General features: G+C 49.1%; 1 pseudogene; it reads right to left on the bottom strand.

Annotated features, from left to right (window-relative positions):
- Window positions 1-13,433: 13,433 nt before the first annotated feature.
- Window positions 13,434-20,858, bottom strand: LOC146189091 (THAP domain-containing protein 2-like; annotated as a pseudogene).
- Window positions 20,859-21,922: the final 1,064 nt, after the last annotated feature.

The following is a 21,922-nucleotide window of genomic DNA, read 5'->3' on the forward strand; positions in this document are numbered from 1 at the left end:
AAACCTTAGTCCTTGCTGCACTCAACGTTTTTGTCGTCATTGTATGTCCACACAAATTTCCACGTATGTATGTTCGTTTTTTCTTTACGACCATTTCAAGAAGCTTTTTCAAGAGCACAGGTGCTCGTTTAGAAAGATGGGCTCTGAATCTGTAAAACAGAGGTCTTCACAAGTCAGACTCTTTTATTGCGAATGCAATACTACGACAGCGAAAGCGAGACCTCGGGTGGTCGCGGCTATGCCGTGAAGAGGCGTAGCTACGGTCTCCTCATAAAAAAATCATCCTGCCATGACATTTGCATTCACGTTACCCCTATGCCACTGGCAGGAGCTGCCAACTCGGGTCGCTCCTTTCATATGGGAGCGTGTTATCAGAATCACCCTGTCAGAACAATTTGCATTCTCGTTACCCCTACGACATGCATTCATCTCCATACGGCTTGGTTGAAGCATGACTTTATATGTGGGCTGGTAGCTTACGCTCTCGCGTCATACTCTTAAAGGATGAGCTTAAGTGTCCCTAATAATGTAGCACCTTACACTGACAGGGCGTGATAGGGGAATAATATGGCAGGCAAAAGAAGCTTCCGCCCTTGCTTTCGCAATTCAACTTGGGTTAACCAGAGCTAAACCACAACTAATTTTTATTTCCATTATTCCATTGTTGTTGCCTTTCTCTCTGTTCTTTGTTGTTTCACGATGACAAATTTCAATGGAAGACATAGAAATTGACTCCTTTATGGCAATGTCAATCCAATCAAAAATGTCAGGAATGCTCCGAGTTCATTCACTTGTGACACTTTTAGTATGAATATTGCATTCCCTGGAGTATTGCTCCGACTGCAAGAGCCTGCTGTCAATACCTTGTTGCTTGTTTTTTAGACAGTGACATTTCTCATCGAGCGGATTGTTTTTCATTTAAAGCTTTTTGCTCTTCTCAACTTCAGCGTCCAGGTTTTTCAGTTCTCCAGTAGTGTTGTGGGTGTAATATAGGCTTGCTGTAAGTTCCATCTGTTTCTAAGCTCGCGAATCTCATTTCGAAACTGTCCCCATGTTTTCGTGGAATAATTTCAGGGAGAAATTCCTCTGTCTGAGTATCATAATCAGCCCTCATTTCCTTCGTCATTTTTGTAATATCATTTGTCATCTTGGGTACGCCACATGCAAATTGCACTCAAGATCAAATGACCAGCAGCAGCGACGAATAAGAGGCAAGTAAGATTGGTACAGAAGTGTGCTCTAAAAACACTAACCTTCAGAGACATTCACATAGGATTTAGCCTCGCAGCCAACTAGTCTGTCATTGCTGCCTTTTTGTCTCGGACAGGGTTAGAAACGGTTCATTTCTTGGCGACTGAAACGAAGTAGCTCTGACGTAATAGGTCAGGAGTGGTTTCAACGGTGATGCCTTTAGGTTATACTTAGAATCATCGGTACGTGGACAGGAAGTCTGGGTAATGCATAAGCCGATGTCTTCCGCGTAGTGGGAATGTTCGAATCCGACAGTGTTGTTCAAATGGGCGGAGAATGTGGAGAGGATGCGAGTTACCCTGGCTGCATCGTTACGAGACACGCAAAAGAGGTCGAATCGGGCGTTGCCGATTCCAGGAGTAGCCCACAAGTAGTCAAAAAGGTTTCATATACGTGTGAACCCACCCTTTTGAACCCGAACACCTATTTTGCAACAAGATCCCGAATTCATCGACCTTAAATTTTGCACTTTAGTTTCGTGTACAGGCTACATCCTTATCATGTACTAAGCCAGCACGAGCCCATGGTCACCCTTACAATGCTACCTTCGAAACTAGAAGCGAAGTGTTAAGCTTGGGAAAAGTTTCCTTTAAAAAACAAGACAACAGGCATGATCATGCACTTTCTTTAGATTCCATTGTCAGGTGAGGGAACCATCGATATGTCGACGGAGCCAAAGCTCCACGCATCTTCTTCACCAATTACGAGTCACAAACGCCTACCACAGCTCTTTATATACCCACAGAAAGACCACGTGACTGGAGCTCACGCGCAATCGCTGAAGTTCACGTGCAATGAGAGCCTTACGCTCATTTAATTTTATTTTTATAGTGGCGGCCGCGGCATTCCGTTGTTTGAATTTCGTTGCACAACTCGTCCCAATCAAAGATTTCGCCGATGTTTGTCCGCTCCGCGAGCCGAAACGAAGAGGCGTCTTGAGCGGTGCGATGTCGGCGCACGCTAAAAATCGCCAGGTCGCAGGGGGTCGAAGGTGGCGCAGTGGTAAGACCCCCGACCACTGTGCCGGAGTTCCCGGGTTCGAACCCGACCACGGCGGCTGCGTTTCGATGGAGGCGAAACGAAGTGGCGTCCGTGTGCTGTGCGATGTCAGCGCACGTTAAAGATCCCCAGGTGGTCGAAATTACTCCGCAGCCCTCCACTACGGCTCCCCTTTCTCTCTATCCACTTTCATTCCCACCTTCATCCCTTCCCTTACGGCGCGGTTCAGGTGTCCACAGAGCAAGTGTGACAGATACTGCGTTTTTCCCTTCCTATGAACCAACCAACCAACCAACCCCCCCCCCCCCCCCTCCCACCTCTGCCATAGTGGTGCAGTGGTTATGACGACCGACTACTGTGCCGTTGTTGTTGTTGCGACTGTAGGAAAAAGGGAAACAAAATGCACGGGCCTGCTACTGGTTCTGTGGCCACCTCCGCTGCCTCGTGCAGACAGAAGAGAAAATAGAGAAGAAAGAATAGGAAGAGGGGGAGAAAGACGTGCGTCGCAACAGCCGCCGTCCACCACCGAACCGGTGGGGGAGCAATGACGGCCTACAACAAATAAAAATTCGGTGGCAGACTAGCCCCCGCCGCAATCGGCGTTGACCTACCAGTCTCAGCCAACACCTCCTTCCCAGCCCCATAGGACGAGAAGCAGCCACACCCCCCCCCCCCCCCCCTTGCTGGGCTGGAACACCTGGCTTCGACCCCTATCACCGCTGGCTGCGTTTCTATGGAGCAAAAAATGAGAGGCATCTCCGTGCAGTGCGATGTCAGTACACTGCAGATCCCCAAATGGTCGAAAATACTACCAAGCCCTCCACTACTTCACATCTTTCTCCCTTTCCACTTTTACTGCCACCTTTCTTCCATCCCTTACGTTGCGTCTCAGGTGTCCACAGCACAAGAGTTACAGATCCGGTGCCTTCCCTTTCATGTTTACCAATAATAATAATAATAATAATAATAATAATAATAATAATAATAATAATAATAATAATAATAATAATAATAATAATAATAATAATAATAATAATAATGTGAAGAAAAAGATGGGCTTCTTCGCTGGACATTTACGAAGAGAAAGCAGTCTTTGGAGTTGTCGCGCAGACCATAGTGCCGGTCTGAATCGCCCCGCTTCCTCACCGACCTCGACGCCATCCTCGACGTGTAAAATAAACCTCCTCCTACATTTGGTTGAGGTGCGGCTTGATACCATTGCCTCACGCTGGAGCTTCGCACCCGCACGCTACCGGCAATTCGCTTGACCGAAGACGAACGCCAACCAATAGCCCCTATGACCCTGCCGGTCGTCTGTTCTGGCTCCTTACGCCAGCGAGACTCTGCGCTCTTCAGTGGAACTGACGACACCGGCTGTGAAGACTGGCTTGCTTCGTACGAGCGAGTGATTTCGTACATTAAGTGAGACGACGCCACAAAGTTAACGAAAGTTGCCTTTTACTTGATCGGAGTTGCCAACCTGTGGTATCGTAACCACGAAGCCGATATCAGAAATTGGGACTCGTTCTAGGCGAACCTTACCACCGTGTTTGGTCGTCCCGCTGTACGCAAGCTGCGCGCCGAACAACGCCTACAGGATCGATCACAGCGACTCGGGGAGACATTTACTAGTTACATTGAAGATGTGCTCCACTTGTGCAGTCGCGTAAACGCTCAGATGTCCGAGCCACAAAAGATAAAGCACATCCTGAAGGGCATCGATTATGACGCCTTTCAAATGCTAAACTACCGGGATTCGACTACTGTTGCTCAAATTGTCAACCTTTGCCAGCGCTATGATGAGTTGCGCAAGCAGCGCATCTTCCCTCGACAGCCTTTCGTGCCTGGAGAGGCACTTTCTGGCCTCTGCGCTACGTCTGAGACCTCCTCGCTGCTGCAGCAGCTCAAAGACTTCATACGGGAGGAAGTTGCTCGCCAAATATCTCTGCCGCCCACAAACTGCGAGCTGTCCCGCAATTTGGCTCCACTTCGACAAGTCATCGCCGACCGTGTGGCGGTGGCGGAGGCCCTTCCATCTGTCCCTCTGCCAGCACCCATGCCTCAGACCGCGCCGGCTGTGGAGCCCCTCGCATACGCCAACGTCCCTGTCGCTACACCGGTGATATGCGCCACCGCTCCTGTTGCACCAGTGAGGTACGCTGCCGTCGCTGCCCGGCCAAGGCCGCCTAGCTACCATTTGGTGTACGCTATGCCTCCAGGGCCTGCTCAGGAATTTGTTCATGCTCCGCAGCCATTGGTTCCATCTCGTCCGCAGATCCACAATCCTTGGCGTACGAGTATTAACCGTCCCATCTGTTACTCCTATGAATTTCCTGGCCATATTGCCAGTACTCCCGAAATCGCGCTCCCGACGATTTTCTGCCGCACCGAATGTCAGCTTCCTGGCAGCCGCCGAACCATCTGCAAGTTCTGTCACAAATGACCGTGCCACCTATTCTCGCCGCTCAACTTCGCCGCGTCGTCGCTCCCTATCTCCTCTGCGACGGCATCCTAATCTTGCTCAAGAGCAAAACTGAATGCTGCAGTTCCTGAGGCGAGAACTGCTCAACGAGCGAACTGTCAAAGGCCTCACGAATCTCCCACAAATCTTCTTGAAGTTTCTGTTGAGGGCGTTGTTTTACTGGCTGTGGTCGACACCGGCGCTGCTGTTTCTGCCATGCCAAGTGACGACACCTATTTCAGGATTCTCATTATGTACGGCAAGTGCCCAGCCTGTAGAGCCTATAGCGACGTGCATAGCTAGAGTCATAATTCAAGAAGTTGTATACGCAATAGAGTTTGTCGTTTTGCCTTCCTGCTCTCATGATCTTATCTTGGGTGAGGATTTTCTGGCGCGCCATAATGCGGTGATCAACTATGCTCGTGCCGAACTGAAGTTTTTTGAGCTAGACGAACCGTCGCGGGACGTTCCTTTTCCCAAAGTCGTCATTGCCAAAGATACTGATCTCCCTGTGTGCTCTTTCGTTCTTGTACCCACTGCTTGTGCTTTTTCCCACAGTACCGATGTACTTTTCACCCCATCGCCTACCTTTATAAACCGCAGGTCTTCCTCTGCCTTACGCCGTACTTACTATAACTGTTTGCCTCACCGCGATCTGGATTTCTAATTCGTTCTCATTTCCCGTATCCCTGCGTCACGGTGAATGCCTCGGCACCATCCAGTTCATTGATTCTAGTCTCACCGGTGACGCAACATCTGCTTCGCAGCCCGCTGACTTGGCTGCACTCACACCGCCTGTTCTTGCGCTGGACGAGTCTTCTGCCGACGATTTCTTCCGCTACATCGATACCAGTCTTCCTGGATTTGAACGCTCTGAACTTCTCGCACTGCTTCATCAGTTCCGTTCCTCGTTTGACTCTCACCCCCCTGCTTTGAGCCGCACATTAACGGTTGCTCACCACGTTAACACCGGTTCTAATGCTCCTCTGCGTCAGCGCCTTTATTGAGTGTCTGCCATTGAGCGCCGAGTTAATGCAGCCCAAGTAAACACTATGCTTCAGAATGGAGTTATTGAGCCTTCTAGTCTCTGGTCTTCCCCTGGTGTCCTGGTGAGAAAGAAAGATGGTTGTAGTCGCTTCTGCGTTAACTGCCGTCGCTTAAACAAAATCACGAGGAAAGACGTCTACCCCCTTCCGCGTATAGATGATGCATTCCACTGCTTACAAGGTGCTGAACTCTTTTCTTCACTCGATTTACGACCCGGTTACTGGCAGGTGCCCATGGCTGTGGAAGATCGCCCTAAAACTGCATTTGTCACCCCCGATGGCCTCTTTGAATTTACCGTCATGCCTTTCGGTCTCTGTAATGCCCCTGCTACATTCGAGCGTATTATGGATACTATTCTGCGTGGCCTGAAGTGGAAGACGTGCCTCTGTTATCCTAACGACATCGTGGTGTTCTCGCAGGAATTTGCGACCTACTTCTCTCGCCTGAAACAGGTCTTGATATGTATTGCGAACGCCGGCCTGCAGCTCAACCTGAAGAAGTGTCGTTTCGCTGCTCGTGAGCTGCCGATTTTAGGCCAGGTTGTGTCCGAGGAGGATATACGTCCTCATCCCGCCAAACTTCAAGCTGCGACTGAGTTTCCGAAGCCTACTACGATCAAGCAACTAAGGAGTGTTTTGGGCCTGTGCTCATACATCCGGTGTTTTATACGGAACTTTGCTTCCATTGTCGCCCCGCTGACTAAGCTCCTCGACAATAACTCAGATAATTTCGCTGTGGTCACCAGCATGAAACGACACCTACAACGCATTGCGCCGCCTCCTCACAGCCCGCCCATCCTGCGCCATTTTGACCCTCAAGCGCCCCCCGAAGTGCACGCAGACGCCAGTGGTGTCGGCCTCGGCGCTGTGCTTGCTCAGTGCCCCTCTGGCTTCGGTGAATACGTAGTCGCCTACGCCAGCCGTACTCTCACGAAAGCCGAAGCGAACTACTCTGTAACAGAAAAGGAGTGCTTGGCCATTGTATGGGCACTCACAGTTTCGCCTCTACCTTTACGGCCGTTCTTTTGATTTAGTCACGGACCATCCTGCCCTATGCTGGCTTTCATCGCTTAAGGACCCCTCCGGTCACTTAGCACGATGGGCTGTTCGTCTGCAAGAATACGATATCCGTGTTATTTACCGATTTGGCCGCAAACATAAAGACGTTGACGCTTTGTCTCGTTCGCCGCTTCCAATCGACCTTGCGGGCCTCTCCGCCTTGGACTCCGCGGAGTCTTCGATCGACGTCAGTGACATGCCCGCCGAGCAGCGAAAGGATCCATGGATTGCATCTCCTATTGACTACCTTTCCAACGATTCAGCGATTACCCTTCACATGCCCTTAACCGTCAAGTTTCTCACCATGAGATTCGGGATCACCTTCTTTACCGGTACAACTACAACTCAAGTGGACGGAAATGGCTCCTCGTGATTCCGCGCCATCTACGGACTCAAATATCTACAGCTTTTCACGCCGATCCACAGTGCGGTCACGCAGGAGTTTTCAAGACGTACACTCGAACCCGTCTTCGCTAATATTGGTGCGGTATGTAACACTCTGTTCTTAGGTACGTTCAATCGTGCTTGACTTGCCAACGCCGCAAACCTGCCTCTCACCGTTCGGCTGGTGAGTTACATCCTCTTACATGTCCGTTTAGACCCTTCGACCGCATTGGAATTGACCTCTATGGCCTTCTACCGTACACAGCTGATGGCAATCGCTGGGTCATTGTTGCCGTCGATCATCTGACGCGATATGCCGAAACCGCCGAGCTCCCAGCTGCAACAGCCCGAGATGTGGCAGTTTTTTTTATGGCGCTCCTCGTCAGGGTGCTCCCCGTGAATTGGCCAGCGACAGAGGCCGTGTTTTCTTACCTGAGGTCGTTCAAGCCCTGCTCGCTCAGTGCAAAATCATTCACCGGACTTGCACCGCCTACCACGCGCAAACAAACGGTCTAACTGAAGGATTTAATCGCGCCCTCGGTGACATGCTCGCGAAGTCGAACCACACGAACTGGGACATTGTCCTTCCTTATAATATATCATCTACGCGTACAACACTGCTACGCAATCCAGCACAGGTTTCCCTCCGTTCTTTTTGCTTTACGGTCGGCATCCATCTGCTTCCCTTGATACTGTCTTTCCTTACAACCCTGACCCATCAGCATGTACTACAGTGACCGAAGCTGCAAAGTACGCCGAAGAATGCCGCCGGATTGCCCGGACGTTCACGACCGACTCTCAGAGGTGCCAAAAATATCGCCATGACACCGATCAGATTAACGCACCACACTTCGAGCCCGGCTCAGTCGTGTGGCTATGGGTTCCATCCGGCAGCCCCGGCCTCTCAACAAAACTGATCTCTAAGTGTCATGGGCCCTACCGTGTCCTCGAGCGCACTTCACCAGTGAACTATGTTGTTGAGTCGCTTACGCCATCTTCGGATTTCCGACGCCATGGCCGTGAAACTGTTCAGTGCAGCGCCTTAAGCCGTTCTACGACCCCATTGTATCTTCGTCCCCTTAAGTCGCCAGGGTGGCTCCTTTTTCTCTGGGGGCATTGTGAAGAAGAAGATGGGCTCCTTCGCTGTACGTTCATGAAGAGGAAGCAGTCTTTGGAGTGGTCGCGCAGACCATAGTGCCGGTCTGAACCGCCCCGCCCGCTTCCTCGCCGACCTCAACGCCGTCCTCTATGTGTAAAATAAACCTTTTTATTATCAGTATTATTAATATAAGTATTCGGCTCCTCACCGCGGTGGCGCAGTGGTTAAGATTACCGACTACTCTACTGGAGGAGGACGAGGACAAAACATTTATTTTTGCAAGGATATTCGGGGCCCCCTGGCCCTCTCGGTCCCCACACGACCCCACCGCACTAAAACACGTTCATGTTCAACCTGTCCATGATGTCGGCAGCAAGGCCAACTGCGACCTTTTGCTTCGCCGAGTCCTTGAAGCGTAGTGTGGTCTCCCAGTCTTCCCAAGTCCGGAGTGGCACCGATCCGCCGGGGGGAGAAGGTGCCAGACAGGTTAGTAGGATATGGGTCAGTGTCGCTTTAGGGGCTTGGCAGAGGGGGCAGGTTTGCGGCTGGAGCACGCGGGTTCGATGCCGAGCGCTGCGTTTTGAGGCTGCGTTTTGATGGAGGCGAAACGGAGGCGTTTGTGTGCTCTGCAATGTCAGTGCACATTAAAGATCGCCAGTTGGTCAAAATTATTCCGTAGTCCTTCAATACGGCTCCTCTTTTTCGCGTTCCACTTTCACTCCCACCTACCTCTATTCTCTTACGGAGTGGTCAGGAATCCACAAACACCTCCATCGAATCGAAACGCAGCCACCGAGGTCGGGTTCGAACCCGGGTACTCCGGCACAGTAGTCCGGTGCAATGGTAAGACGCCCGACTACTGTGCCGGAGTACCCGGGTTCGAACCCGACCTCGGCGGCTGCGTTTCGATGGAGGCGAAACGAAGAGGCAAGATCCCCAGGTAGTCGAAATTACTCCGTAGCCCTCCACTACGGCTCCTCTTTCTCTCTTTCCACTTTCACACCCATCTTCCTCCCTTCCCTTACGGCGCGGTTGCGGTGTCCACAGAAAAAACAAGTGAGACAGTTACCGCGCCTTTCCCTTCCAATAAATACTCACAGAGTCCACAAAAAAGTGTAACAGATATTGTGCTTTTCCTTTTGAAGCAATTATTATTAAACCGAAAGCTTTCCTACTCATAGAATGAAATCCCGTGCTTGAGAGTTGTGCGCGAGATATCTTATTCCGCTATATTCTGCAAGATGTGTTCTTGTTTCATTGCTGCCATCTGCAATCCCACACTTAAGTGGGCGACAAGGAACGCCACGCGACAGGGGCGATGGTTGTTGTGGCTGTAGGAAGAAGAAAAAGAAACTGCACGGGCCTGCTACTGGCTCTGTAGCCGAGCCACCTCCGCTGCCTGATCGATCGACTTATAGGAAGGGAAAGGAGCGGTAACTGTCTCGCTTGTTTTCTGACCTCCGCTGCCTGATTTATTTATAGGAAGGGAAAGGCGCGGTAACTGTCTCACTTGTATTCTGTGGACACCGCAACCGCGCCGTAAGGGAAGGGAGGGAGGTGGGAGTGAAAGTGGAAAGAGAGAAAGAGGAGCCATAGTGGAGGGCTACGGAGTAATTTCGACCACCTGGGGATCTTTAACGCGTGCGGACATCGCACAGCACACGGACGCCTCTTCGTTTCGCCTCCATCGAAACGCAGCCGCCGAGGTCGGGTTGGAACCCGGGTACTCCGGCACAGTAGTCAGGCGTCTTACCACTGCACCACCCCCGCGGGGCTGACCTCCGCTGCCTCGTGCGAACAGAAGAGGAAATAGAGAAGAAAAGGAAGAGGGAGAAAAAGACATGTGCTGGCAACAATCTGCTGCTGCCTCGTGCGAACAGAAGAGGAAATAGAGAAGAAAGAAAAGGAAGAGGGAGAAAAAGACATGTGCTGGCAACTACAGTGTTCTGGCAACAATCGTCGTCCACCACCCGGGCGGTGGCGGGTGCAATGATGTCCTACCACAAATAAAAATTCGGTGGCTGGCTAACCGCCGCCGCAAGCGGCGTTGACCTATCGTCCTAGCCTCGTAGGGCCAGGAACAGCCACCCTTCACCACCTCCCCTGTCCGCCCTACCCCAGGGGCGATGGTGACCGTCCGAACTGCTACATGCAATTATAGTTAGTTTACAGAAAATAAAAATTTGGAGGACGCATAAGCTTCACCTTCAAGAGTGGAACGCGATGGCGTTATTGCACCTCGTCGAGAAAACTTACTAAACGCAAGGGTATTGGGGCATCCTCGCACCGGTACCCGCGCGGCCCGAAGGGGAGAGGCTGGTGAGCGAAGATAGTGATCTAAAGAAAGGAAAGACGCTTGATTCTACAACCCGTGAGGGTGCACGGCGAAACGTCAGGGGCGAGTGGCGCGCCACGTGTCGGGGCATCGCCGCATATTGCGAGGAGGGGTTCTTCTGTGTTGGCCGCAAGATGGCTCTGCATGTGCGCAGAGCGCAGAAGAAATGTAGCGGAAACGTACTTCGCTACTCCTGTAACTGCGACTTCTGTAAGTAACATGCTCATAATTACCGATATACACCGCAGTATACCGTTCTACGGCACGTTTCTAAGGCAACACCGCATTCACTAGAAGCGGTTTTGTACCGCTTTCAAGCATCGAACTCGTAAAGAAGAAAAAAAGAACTCGTGGCTGAGTGGTAGCGTCTCTGTCTCACACTCCGGAGATCCTGATTCGATTCCCACCCAGCCCATTTTGGAAGTTGCCTTTTATTTATGAAGTGCATGCCGAGATTTATCACTCACGGCCAACGCCGCCGACGCCGACGACACAGGCTTTTCTGCGACACGAGCTCCTTAACACTACCGCGTTAAAAGGCGCAGTATCTGTCGCACTTTCTCAGGGGCGATGGTGTACCGTCCGAACACTTGGCGGAAAAGGTGCGACAGATGTCGCGCGCTTTGTTTCCTGTACACTAACTATAATTGCATGTAGCACTGCAACGAACGCTAATAGGAGGCAAACGATTAGAGGCAAATAATAGAAGGTAAAGTTTAGGCTTTAGCCATTCTCCTCTTAAGAGCTATCGAAGCCACAGCATACCGAAGCGTGGAACGAACTCTTTCGAAGAGTAGGTGACGGGGGCCTTCGCCTGTGTCATTTATATATAAAGGAGATAGTGCTGCGCTTCATGTTTCTGCGCAGACGACATCCCTTTCTTCATTCCTATATTCAATACATGCTGCTCAACGCCTTAGAGGATTTAATAGTTTCATCGATTGAGGAGGGTCGTTATGATCTGTCGCGCTATCTCCAAGAGGTGGTGAAGTCTTATCGCTTTCTTACCATGCGTTTCACCAAGGAGTACTTGCTCACTGTAAAAAGAAAACAGGTAACAAAAAATCTGATTGACATGATGTTTTCAGTTCCCTTGTACCGACAAATTTTCAAAGGTACTGCTGGTCAAGATGTGTTGAAGAGGGTGAGAAAGATGTGGGTCATGCCCGCAACCAAGGTCTTTTTCCATCTACAAACTGGTACCCTATGCGTTAAAGCTTGGTTAGGTGAAAAAGGCACATATGTACCATGGGGGACAAAATGTATTCTGTGCAACAAAACAAACACTTCCTTGACTGTAACAACGCTATCCTCTTTCGGGACGTGTTACAGCGTACCTTACAAAAGGATCTTGCTCTTACACCACAAGGTATCAGGTTTCTGCCAATTCACAACGATGCAATACCATACGATGCCATATTCCTGATGCGCCTACATTCTGTATGGTTCAGTGCTATGGGTTATCGTTACGGTGACCCTGGGGCCAGATTCGTGTATAAATATTTTGCCGAGAGTATTGTGGAAGTATACATGATGTTTTGAAAGATACAGAATGTGATGTTCAAATCGAGGTGGTGTTTAGAAATCTTGCACAAATGAAACGATTCCATTGTTCGCGGCCGACAAGCGGCCTGCAAAGCTTGTAAATATTTTGTATCGTATATTTTCTCAATATGTAATAAGGAAAAAAAGCCTTGGGTGGAAGGAGAAGAAGCCGTTCTGAGCGGTTGTGCCTGAAAATGTTCCTTGCTGGAAACAGTGCATCGGCCGTTGGCCGAGGTCTTTTGACTTCTTAGAATACTAAAGACACGTACAAAGTTGTCCTTTCATGCCTGCCAGCCGGTAATGTTGTCCTTAATACCGTTTTCTTGCATGCCAACCTTAAGCAATGAGGCGGAAAAATCGCTGCGACACCTCAGGTGCGTTAGTAAACCTGTAGCACTATGCGCCTTAGCGCGCAGCGCGCCCGACAAAGCGGTCGCGCGCTAGCCAGGCAGCAACACAAACTATTTGACATGAATTGCATACTTTATACAAACAAAACATTAGTCTCGACACTGCACGTACAAATATGACGCGTTTGCGCATGAGTATCATTACGACAGTGGCTAAACTTATCTACATTCACAACGAAGAGACCTGACCTGACGAAACTGCACTGTAATCGTGATTACAAATTCATTAAAGAAGCATACAAAAATTCACCGAACGAAAGCACATTAAGACATTCCTGAATGTTCCGTTGTAGCGGCTTCAGGTAGCAACTGACACCGGCCTGATGTAACAAAGGTGCAGAGAAACATCCAAATGCCAGCACCACAAAGTTTATTGACTTCCAAACATACGTACAGTGGGTGCACAAATCACACTATATTAACAATCTGAACCCGTAGCAGGGTCTGCCTGCACTTCTATGCAATTTATATAAAAAACATACAACGATACAATACATATGGTGCAAACAACACTATATTAACAATCCGAACACGTAGCAGGGTCACGCTCATTCAAAAGCCAGCACTTAATTTTTGATCAAGCTGACCAGGTAAAGCACTGCAGGTTAGTAGCCATTCTGCAAAGTTCGCGTAAATGTTGTGGTTCAAAAGTAGATATTCATGATTCTACAGGTTGGCTTCATGTAGGACGCTAACCAACTATAGTTGGCAGCACTTGATCTCTCAAAGTGAAGAAAGCTGTTAATCTGAACAGCGTTAAGGCTGAATACAAAGGGCTGAAGTTTCATTGTCTAATACTCCCGGAGAAAAGTCAAGCGCAGCGCGCTGCTGCGAATTTTTTCTACTATCCTTCAAGCGCCTGTTGTTGTTGTGGCTGTAGGAAGAATGAAAACAAAAATGCACGGGCCTGCTACTGGCTCTGTAGCTGAGCCACCTCCGCTGTCTCGTGCGGACAGAAGAGAAAATAGGGAAGAAAGAAAAGGAAGAGGGAAAGAAAGACGTGCGCCGCAACTACGGCCGTCTTCCACCACCAAAGCGGTGCCGGGTGCAATGACGGCCTACAACAGATAAAAATTCGGTGGCAGGCTAGCCCCCGCCGCAAGCGGCGGTGACCTACCTGTCCTAGCCCCATCAGGGGAGTACCCTTCAAGCGCGTCTGCGTCGGGCGGAGCGCCGTCAGTAGACGTCCGTGGATGCCACTCCCACGGCTCGCAGATTGACGCACTCTGCCGTCGCAACGACGCGTCCTGGATGCTGGACGTAAAATAAACGGCTACAGCATACTACGAAATGGCACGTACGCAAAGTAACATAAAGTGTAAAGAAGCGAAAAAACATTTCCCACGATTACGTCACATACTAATGCGAAATTTGAGCGCAGCTCTCTTCAGCTGTTTCATCTTTTTAAAAGATTGAGGCAAAGATTTCGAGCAAGACACGTATGACAATTACAGACAACTTGTTTTAATTTTTCAGATGTATTCCTTCAAGAAATACTCCACTAATAGGTCTTGGCTGTCATGAAAGTAGCTTTGTGGTTGGAGGAATGGAGAGCAATTTAGTTATCGGGAGGTTGCGGGAGGCATCGCGTGGGCTCGTAGGAACGTTGCGCGACGAACAGATAGCAGCGACTGACTATGCCGCTGACGCCGCTAGCGAGTGAAGCGAGTGACAACGGGATGCACGCTCACAGTGAGGGAGCACCCAAGTGTCATGTAGGAGGCTTCGCCCCCACTATTCATATCATTGGCATTAAATGTTGTTACCACCACCACCGTGATCCGCTGATAGCAAGCCGGAGAGCACCCTCGCCGCCACGCAGGAAGAGGGGGGGGGAAACCCCCTCCACCCCTCCTCCTCTTTCTGCATGGCGGCGACGGTGTTATTACTCCGTAGCCCTCTACTACGGCTCCTCTTATCTCTTTCTACTTTCACTCCCACCTTCCTCCCTTGCCTTACGGCGCGGTTGCGGTGTCCACAGAAAACAAAGTGAGACAATTAACGCGCCTTTCCCTTCCTATAAATAAATCAGTTAAGCAGTCAGGTTGTCTTGTTCGCTAGCAGCATCAGCGGTATCAGTCAGTCGCTGCTAACGCTGCCTCCGGCGAGCCCCCCCCCCCCCCCCCCCTTCCTTTCCTCGTGTTCTCCGGCTGCTGCGCGCACTCCTGCCCCCATCGTTCGCCATTGAGTGTACCCCCCCCCCCCCATTTCCTGCGAGGCTCTGGTTGCCGAAGCGCCGCCTCTAACTGGGGGGATTAAAGGAGGGCGGAGCTGGTTACGAGGCCAACGCGGCCGACGCCGACCCCGACGACGATGCGAAACCGAGGAATGGGCGCCAAAGAGCTGCGCTCTAAAAAGAAAGCAGCAGGCTACGGCATCGTACCTTGAATGTTTGGGTAGCACAGTGCGCTGCTTCACCGGCCACTACATTCTTGGTTTCCGTTACAAGTTTGTCGTAAGCTTTTCTTTTCCTTTAGCCTTACAGCTGGCTTGTTTTTAACGTTGTACGTGCACACTACCGCGGCAGCAACGGGAGATGAAACCCGGCGACCAGCCATAGCAATGTAGAACATCGGTGCATGTTTGCTCGCATTGGAATCTTGTAAATGCTTACGCTGCGCAAGTGAGACGAGAACAGTGACTCCAAGAATTCTATATACATCGTCTACCTTACAATGAGCGAGGCCCTGAATTATTTCAGGCAGAAAACGTTTTCATTCTCCTTACCTGAGAAGCCACCGTAGTTTCGATCCTAGGTTTGATTACGCTTCATCAGAAACGTGGTCATTCATGACATATGAAACGCTTCTTTCGACACTATAATAGTAATACCTGGAGTTGAGCATGAACTGGCGCACGCACTTGAAGACGACATAACCGCAGCAGAAATCGAAGCTGCAATACAAGAGCTCAGTTTAAACATGTCGCCTGGGCCGGACGGTCTTGAGGCAGCACTTTACAAGGCTTTAAAATCGGAAATGGCAATAGTGTTGTAAGGAGTAATAGCTGAGTGTTATGAAAGACGTTTAATGCCTCTTTCTTTCCGAACTTCCCACGTGGTATTAATCCCGAAAACGGATGACGCAGCGAAGTTACAGTCAGTAGAATCTTACCGCCGAATAAGTTTAACTAATGTGGATTACAAAATCTACATGAAAGTGTTAGGTGGACGACTACAAAGTGTAGTTAAAACCCTTGTTGGCCCCACTGATCTCCACTAGGGGGTTCTGGATGGCGCATCGCCGCTTTCGGGGCCGCGCGCTCACACGGCAACCGGAAGTGACCGAAAGTGTGCGTGCTTGTCCCGCAAGTCGGCGTCTGCTGTTGTTTTCAAAGGCGGAATTCGAGTTTTTGCTTGCGCTTTGTTACGATTAGAACTGCACAGTTCAAACTGGCTACTGGAAGAACACGTAGTGAATGTTTAAAGGCGTAAACTATAACGTTTTCTGCTTGTATATCGTAGCAGTGCTGCCTAGAAATAGTAGCAGCAGCTCGAACGAAATATGAATAACACGATCTGGCGGGCTTGTTGGTCCGTCCTGTCCACCTTCCTTCCTAACCGTGTTCGCGCTGCTGAAATCGTGGTGATAGTTCAGCGCTCTGTCCTGTCCGCCTTCTTTTTTCCTAACCGTGTTCGCGCTGCTGAAATTGCATGGATTCCCATCAACTAGCCCGCCAGATCGTATTATTCAATCGTATGTCAGCGCTCTGTCCTGTCCACCTTCTTTTTTCCAAACCGTGTTCGCGCTGCTGAAACAGTATGGAACGAAATATGGGCAGTCCTGTCGCTAAGCGGCTGATCAAGGCAGCCAGTGCAACAGAATTTACTTATTTTAAACGCAAATTCATCGCTTTTGCAGCGCGTTTAAGATAAAAATAACCTCAAACTTGCTCTGATGCTCGTTTCTAGGCGGTAACTCAGTACTAAATGTCATTTCAAAAAGGGACAAGAGACCTACGCTTGAGCTAGCACAGCCGGGCATTATTGCTGTTTTGGGCTGTTTTCAGAGCACGCGGCACACATGCAGTATTTACCTTTCTTTGAAGGCTGGAGGGGTCTTCCAGAGAAGTCTGGTTGAAATGTTGGATAGCAGACTGAGGCTCCCCCCTCAAATCATTTGTGTGTTGTTCAACTTCCCAACCTCTATCTGGACTGTTGGCTCTTTTGGAGGTTTCATAACTTAAACCAGCCTGCCACAGTGCTGTATCAAGATTTTAATACACATTGCAGAATAGGTGGTCAAACACTTTCTGCAGCCCTTAGTTACAATATACTGTGCTGCTGGATCCACCTTGGAAATGGTAACCAGTAACGAGCTCCAAAACCTGATGGGTAATGGCTGCAGCCTATGAGCCTATGTTATGGTTTTTTAGGGACCAACAACTATCTACGAATAGTCATCTCTTTACTAGTCATCATTCAGGTCTTGAAAAACAACAAGCAAACATCAATGCGCTTAACTTACATGTGTTAGAGGCCTTGACTAGGAACTAAATAAGTACACAAATAAAACATGGTTTATTTCACTCGAAAATTGGCACTTTTCTCACATCACATATTACATTACTTTATTGGTGGTTGAAAAGTACCAAATTCGTCAAGCGCTTGCGGATGTTTGGGCCGTTGATCTTCGCTGTTGCTTGCCTTGCAGCGTGGTGCATTCTAATCTTTATGTAGCATCCAATGACACATTTAACGAGACTCACAAAATGATTTGAGTCAGCAGCTGACTCAAACATGTGCTCGTGCGGTTCTGGATACAGCTGGCCGAGCCGAGTTGCCGAGAGCTCACCCATGACCTTGGCTGTCAAGGCACTATCCACATTTTGTCTCTTTGAAAGGCTACCGCCATTAACCTTTTCCTGGAGACGAATGACCTTCTCGGTCATCTCGCAGATATACGAGGTGGATGATGATGGCTTGACAAGGCCTCCGCGGTTCTTCCTGTTCAAAAGCGCTGAAGAACATGCCTCTGCAATAGTAGCTGAGTGGCATAGGGTGCACGGAATCTTGCGCTCTACCATACGGCACACAAATCCAGCAATGTATCGTACAACATTTTCTAAGTAGGGAGACAATATAGGAAGCTTTCCAACTTCCGCATCAAGTTCACTTTCACTTGGAAAGTCAGATGTTGCATGAGGTCTTCAGTGCCATTCAATTTTGCTGTCGCCATGTCTAGCTCATCAGCGCAAATGTGGCTGGACACGTACAGGATGCGTGTCTCATCAAGAGATGTGCAATTGCCTGCACCGCCTTTGATTTGGTTGCGGGTGACGAGTCGCTTGTATGCAGATACAAATTGTGCCACTGTGGGATTATTGTTCCATCCCCCTCTTGCTCGCACAGCAGCAAAGAAGAGTTCAATGTGATCCCGGGAAAGCTTATAAGTCAGCAGGTAGCGCAACAGAGGAGCTTCACTCAAGAGGAGAGTGGATGCCAGGCATTTTACACTCTCAATCGTAACAAGGAAGCCAAGAAATGGAGGTTTTCTTGGTGTCTTGCAGACAGGCGTGCCTATTACATTAGTGAGCCCCTTTATGTAGCTGTTTGCTTCTTCAAAAACCTCAATCATGTTCCCTTGTTGGCAGGTTGGAGTGGGGCCTTGAAATTCTTGGCAATAGGATTGCGTGAATTTAGGTAGTCAAAAAGCCTGTCAAACAAGCGAATAAACTTCACTGATGCTTCGGAGTGTTTGAATTGCGGGAGTTTTAAATCCTCCCGGCAGAAATCTAGGGCATCAGCAACACTGGAGCTCAAAGTTTGAACAGCGAGGTTCACCTTCATTTTCTGCCTATGCCACTCAATGTGAGCAGCACGAAGTTTTGTAGCAGCATGGAGGCCTTCTTTCTCTTGCACATCGTGCAGCTGGCGAATATAGTGCCATTGCAACAATCCTCCCGAGGCGTCTTTCAGGCACTCAAGTGAAGCCAGAGCGTTTCTGACCAACTTAACCATGTGGCATGCATCCAGAAGACAGTACACCTTTCCACTGGTCACAGGGTGGGGGAATGATGTGCACATTGCCGATTCGTCCCCAAGTTTGGCACTCAAATCTTTAAACATAGTGAAATTGCATCGGAGGCCATCACAAGTGATGGATGTGACATGCACTTCTGTGTCGTGCAACTTGGTAAGACATAACTTCACTATATTTGCACGTTCCTTTCCCGAGAGACCATTGATCAGGAAATAACCGCAGGGTATCTTCCAGTGAGATATCCAGAGATACAAGCATGAAAACTAGTGCTTCAGATGCAACTGCATTGCTGTCATCATCTACCTCATTTCCAATATCAACATAGCCTCTGAATTCACCAGTGAAACCAGCTTCACCATTTCCACAACTATACCACTTGGTAATTGTTGATGGATGCGGCAGCGCGCAATCAAAAGTTTCTCTAACATAGTTGTAGGCTTTTGTTGAGTAAAATTGCAGTGTAAGTGCAAACATGCGCAACATAGGGGGGTATTTTTCCCGGCTGTACTTGACAGACTTATCTCCTTCTGCTGGTGCATGTTTCAAAAGGCGTTGCATGATCTCTAGAGGCGCGCCTGAAAAACATCTTTCAAGCATTGCAGAGGCACCTTCTGAAACAAGGTTCTTCTCTTTGAGATCACTAATTATCTCAGTGAATGTGCACACCTTTCTTCTCAGTCGGCGCTCTCGTTCAAGGCTCAGCTCAGCCATGTGACACCAACTACTGAGTCCACACAGAGATCCATTTTCCTCTTTAACGTCTTAGGAGACTCGAATACGGCGTAGTTGTGATCAGAGAGCTGTAAATAAACCACAGGGAGTTAAAGCTTTTACAGGTACAATGTGCACAAAATTATGAGAGCTGAAAGCAGACATCTAGCAACGCACAGACATCACAGCCAAGTAGAGCTAGTATATTTCAACCCATCAAACAAATGTTCAAAATACTTCAACTAGAATAGCACTGTGGCTTTTGCATAGAATTCCTTTTCTTTGAAAATGTGAAAATACACTGGGATAATTCTCGTTTAATAAAAATGCCGCAATAGTAATGCCTTAGGGAGGCTAAAGCATATGAATTTGATTATGGTGAGGTGACAAAGACTTACATCAGCTAAGTTGTTCTCAGTTGATGTACGAGTGCTAGTTGTCGGCTCATTCTCTGGTGTCGTGTCCTCAGCTGGGGTTCTTTCTTTCGGTGGTTTCCACCCAGCCGTTTTCTGAAAGAGCCATGTGAACGGTGCTCAGTTCTTACCAGGACTGCACAACAGTAAAAAAAGAAGTAATGCTGGCCACAACAACACAAATGTGGAACATAGTGTGAGCATCGTAACACCATTATTTGCCTACCTACGGTACAGCTCAGAGTATGTAAAAAAAAAAAAACTTGGCGAAATGAATAGGAGACACTAGCAATCTGGATCATCAGCACTGTGTGCATCTCACTAAATTTCTTTCTTCACAGTTTAATGCCAGTTTAGTTTAAAGTGGCCACCCAGTGCTCTCAATTTAGTTCGGGCCGCGGGCCATTCGAGATAAGATTGCCAGGGGGGTCGCGCACAAGCCTCTGCTATAAGAAAGAAAATATATTCTTAGGCAAAGCCTCAGGTGTACTCATCCCCGTGCTTGTGCAGAGCTTTGGAGGGGTGTTCCCAGCTGCTCTTAGTCTGGGAAAATGAAACTGACCAGGCACTTTGTGCGTTTGTGCACTCACTATAGCGCAAGCATTGTCTTGGGAAACCGAGTATCTGAACAACGATGTCATTTCTGTGCAGCATCGAGGAGTTCCAGCGTTCTAGGCAAGTATTCTGACTATACCCCGGGCGAGCGAATACAACGGCACACCTTAATTCTAGTTTGATATATTTTAGGGAACATCACAACTCAGAATCGCCTTCAACAGACTCCACAATTGCGCGGCTCGTCCTACCTTCTGCAGATGTTTTGGGAAAGAAAACAGCGTGGGAACTGCGTCCCGTAGAAGACGTATCCTTGCGCCCGTTCGATCAAAGCAACCCCCCTCGAAGTGGTCACTACAGAGTCTGCTGCCAGGAGATGGTGTCTATTTGTCCCTCTTTAGGTTCACGACCCACCGCTGATACAGTTGAGGGTTTGAACGTGGAAACCTGCATAAAAGGACGAACACAACATCTACATATGACAAGCGGTCGCGTTTTCGCCGTGTGTCGCATAAAGTAAAGATGAATGCGTAATACTTACGCGTGAAATGTCTTCCCAGATGTCTTCTCCGGCCTGCTTGTGCAGTTTATAGCGCAACAAGCAGACATTTTCTCCGAAAAAAAAAAAAGAACAAACACCGGCGAAACGGCGAAACGGGCTACTACCATGTAAACACAGCGGCCATTTGCCAGGCTTCCGGGACATGACCAAAATGGCTCACCGACAACGCTAAGAGCGGGAGCCTGCTCCGGTTCCTCACGGGAAACCATTTACATGAGTTTATATAATATGCCTTACGGCAAGCTTGCGTACAAGAAAAAAAAAAAGAACTTCCGGTAGCCGTGCGAAGGCACGCTCAAAGCGCCATCCAGAACCCCCTAGTGGAGATCAGTGATTGGCCCACATCAGACCTGTGGTATAAACAAAAGAGCGATTTTTACTAACGTACACGTAGCTAGAAGTGTTCTTGAATGTTGCGAGGGGGGGAGGGGGAGGGGCGGGGGCAACGCAGGGTCGTCCGGTCGTCTTACCATGATGCAACTAAACCAGAATAAGGCGTTCGGTAGAGTTGCACATAAAATCTTATTCGCGCTTTTAGAACGTGTAAATGTTGCGAAGGGGGGAGGGGGAGGGGCGGGGGCAACGCAGGGTCGTCTTGCCATGATGCAACTAAACCAGAATAAGGCGTTCGGTAGAGTTGCACATAAAATCTTATTCGCGCTTTTAAAACGTGTAAATGTAGGACGTGTCATCACGGAGTGAAAATGGTGTATAGCGGCTGTACATCCAGGTTCATTATAAATAAGCACCTAGGCGATAGTATCCTAGGGCTGTCGTCGGTGAGACAAGGTGGTCCTCTTTCTCCACTTTGCGCACTGTACCTGGAGCCATTTTGTCTAAGACTGCTCGCAGGGCAAAATATTAGAGGTTACACTTTTTGTGATAACGAGGTACGCGAGTTGGCATATGCAGCCGATATAGCAGTGTTCTGTAGTGACCAGGAAAGCGTGCAAGAAGTGGTAAAAGGGGTCGTAAATTTTCGTGATACGAGCGGCTGTTCAATAAGCTGGCCAAAATGTTTTGGATTTTAGCATGGAAGCTGGCAAGCCACGCCGGAACTGTTTTGCATAATGAAGGGGGTTGACACGCAAGGAAACTACCTTGGCGTGCC

The sequence above is a fragment of the Amblyomma maculatum genome, chromosome 5 (assembly GCF_055883805.1).
Source record: "Amblyomma maculatum isolate TAMU_Amacu chromosome 5, ASM5588380v1, whole genome shotgun sequence".
Classification (NCBI taxonomy): domain Eukaryota; kingdom Metazoa; phylum Arthropoda; class Arachnida; order Ixodida; family Ixodidae; genus Amblyomma; species Amblyomma maculatum.